Genomic DNA, 3,049 nt, shown 5'->3' with positions numbered 1-3,049 from the left:
CTCAATCTCCTGCAGGAAGAGAGTTTATTCCTGGTGGAATTTTTGTGTCTTACTCTGAGAATTAAAGAATCTGCATGCTGTCTAGATTCTTGGCCCTATAGAAGATATCTTAGTAGAGATCCCAGGCTGGCATGTTAGAGATAAAGAAGGATATTTAGTAAGGACAGTAAAATCAATGCTATAGGGAGATATATTTTAACTTTGTATGTATCTATTAATGAGACTTCCAAAAATAAACCTCAAGATCCCCAAGTTTTTGATCCTAGATCTCTGTTTATAGGCTTGGCAGAAGTAAGACAGAATCTTACAAGACAATTATAAAATGCTTTAGACCTGAGTAGGTTTGGCTGGTTTGAACACTGTGTGGTCTTGGGCTGACTTTAATGCTTATTTATGGCATATCCAGTGGGTGAGCCACTCTGGATAACCTTCCTTGGCTTATTGCTCCCATAAATCTGGAGCCCAACACAGGCTACTTCTCTACCTGCTTTCCTCCCCCAAATCCTGCCACAAATTTCTAATTTTCAAAGCAGACCCCTCCCTTCCTCTCCCTGTTCTCCACTTGTCCTAAAATGCTAGCTCATGAGTAAATAGCCAGGCTGGTTGTAGTTGCTTTTCTAATTAACCTGTTAGGTTAACTACATATTTTTACCCTCCTTTTTTCCTATTTTTCTTGTTAAATACACTTCCATCTGTCTTTTATCAAGTGTTTCCACACAATAAATAATGGTAACCAAATTTTGGAGACTTTTTTTTTTTTTTTGTCTGCCTCAAAGGGAGGCACTGAGATAGTGCGTATGTAACTAAGTGTAAAAGGCAAGGTTGCCTTCAAGACCCTTTGTACTCTCATTACCTCCAATTATCTTTTCCTACTATTTTTATCTTGCTATTTATCACCTCAAACAAGGATTTAAATAGTAGAGTTGAGAAACTTGATTAAAAAAATGAAATAATATATTATTTTAAATACTCTGTAGATCACAAACCTACTACTTCTATGCTCTAAGTCACTATATACCTCTCTTGTGTGACACGTGCCTTTGTATTTTAGGAATCCACTGCCCACTCTGCAGGAAAGCACAGGAACTGCCTCCCCCAGCACACACAAACTCACTGTAAATGAACTCACTGCAAATGAACTCACTGCCCACTTTATAAAAGTACAATCTGATTATGTACAGTACATGTACTTAATAATTGTTACTACCATACTGGTTTTCATATCTAACATGTCATGTGCTTTTCATTGTTTCTTGGAGTATACACCTACTTATAAACAATATAAAAGCTTACTGTAAGATGGTATGCTGTGCTCAACACACTGCCTCACACAGCTCATCTTGATTGCATCACGAGCCCACATCAAATGATCTACCCATGCCATCTAGATTTGTGTAAGTACATGCATGGATGTTTGCACAATGATGAATCACCTAATGTTGCACTTCTCAGAAGACACCCCTGTGGTTAAGCAACACAGTACTATATATTAATAATTTTATTAAAAACAAATAGTCTGACTATACCAATACAAAGGCCTTAAGTGCTCTGCCACTATAGGCTGCTAGGAGAGTCAAAGAGAAGTGAAGAGCAAATAAATGAAAAGAACACTTCATGCAAGCAGTAGCGAAAAGATATTAGCATCCCATAACATAGGCTTAAAAATAAGAAGTATGTTAGAGATGAAGAAGAATATTTAATAAGGACAGTAAAATCAATGTTATAGGAAAATATATTTTAACTTTATATGTATCTATTAATGAGGCTTCCAAAAATAAACCTCAGAAATTGGATAAACCAAAAGGAAAAATATACAATCATAAAGGATATTTAATATACCTATCTCCATATGAGGCAAGAAAAGAAAAACAGAAATTTGTTAAAAAGATGGATATCTTGGGACTGGGGTTGTGGCTCAGTGGTAGAGCACTTGCCTAGCATCTATGAGGCACTGGGTTTGATTCTCAGCACCACATACAAATAAATAAAATAAAAGTCCATTGACAAATAAAAAAAAAATTTAAAAAAATAGATACCTGGAAAACACTTGACCCAACTGACAAACACAGAACACTGAAGTCAATAGTGGCAGATTGTACGTTCTTCCAAACTCATAGGTGAACTTACCCACAATGTTAATGAGACCATAGGCTGAATCATAAACAAGTTTCTAAAGTATTGACACTAGTCAATTAAGTCATTAAGCTAGAATTCAAATGGAATTAAGCTAAGCTTCAATAAAAAAATGAATGCTTGGAAATTAAGCTGTTCAGTTCCATTAACCATTGGTCAAGGAAGAAATTAAGATGTAAATTAGAAACATTGTGAACTACATGACAGTGAAAATTTCATATTTCCAACTTACAGAATGCAGTTAAGTGAGTACTTAATGAGGATTTTATAGTCTTGAGATATAGTAGGAGAAAAGGACTAAAAAACTGTGATCCAAATATCCATTTCAAAAATCTCAAAATTCTGCAGATTGAACACTAAGAAAATGGAAGAAGGAAAACAATAAAGGGAAGAGTTGAAAATTAATATTGTAGGGGAAAAAGGTATAATAGAGAACATTTGTGAAGTTAAAAGTAGGTACTTCAATTAGACCAAGAGAAGCAATAAATTCTTAGAGAGTCTGAGAAAGAATAAGAGAAGAATAAATCACTGATATTGGGCAATAAGGGAACATTGATATCAACCTGTAGATTTATCCATATCTCTTTCCTCCTTGCTCACTTCCTCCCTCCCTCCCTCCGTCCCCTTCTGGCAGGATAAGGAGAACACAGGGCCTTTCTCCTCAAAGGCAAGCACACTCTCATTGCCCCAGTCCTCAAATAAATCCTTAGAGAGTATCATCAATGATTTTATTCTAATAAATTTGAAAATTCAGAAGAAATGTGCACATAAAAATTATCAAAATTGACACAAATAATTAAAACATATAAGTAATTTTTATATCTTTTCAAGAAATTGAATGTGTAATTTTCCCCACAAAAGATTCTCAAGCTCAGATGGCAGTAAGGGTCAATAATTACAATGATTTAAAAAATAA

The sequence above is a fragment of the Callospermophilus lateralis genome, unplaced genomic scaffold, assembly GCF_048772815.1.
Source record: "Callospermophilus lateralis isolate mCalLat2 unplaced genomic scaffold, mCalLat2.hap1 Scaffold_84, whole genome shotgun sequence".
Taxonomy (NCBI): domain Eukaryota; kingdom Metazoa; phylum Chordata; class Mammalia; order Rodentia; family Sciuridae; genus Callospermophilus; species Callospermophilus lateralis.
This window is presented reverse-complemented; position numbering follows the sequence as displayed.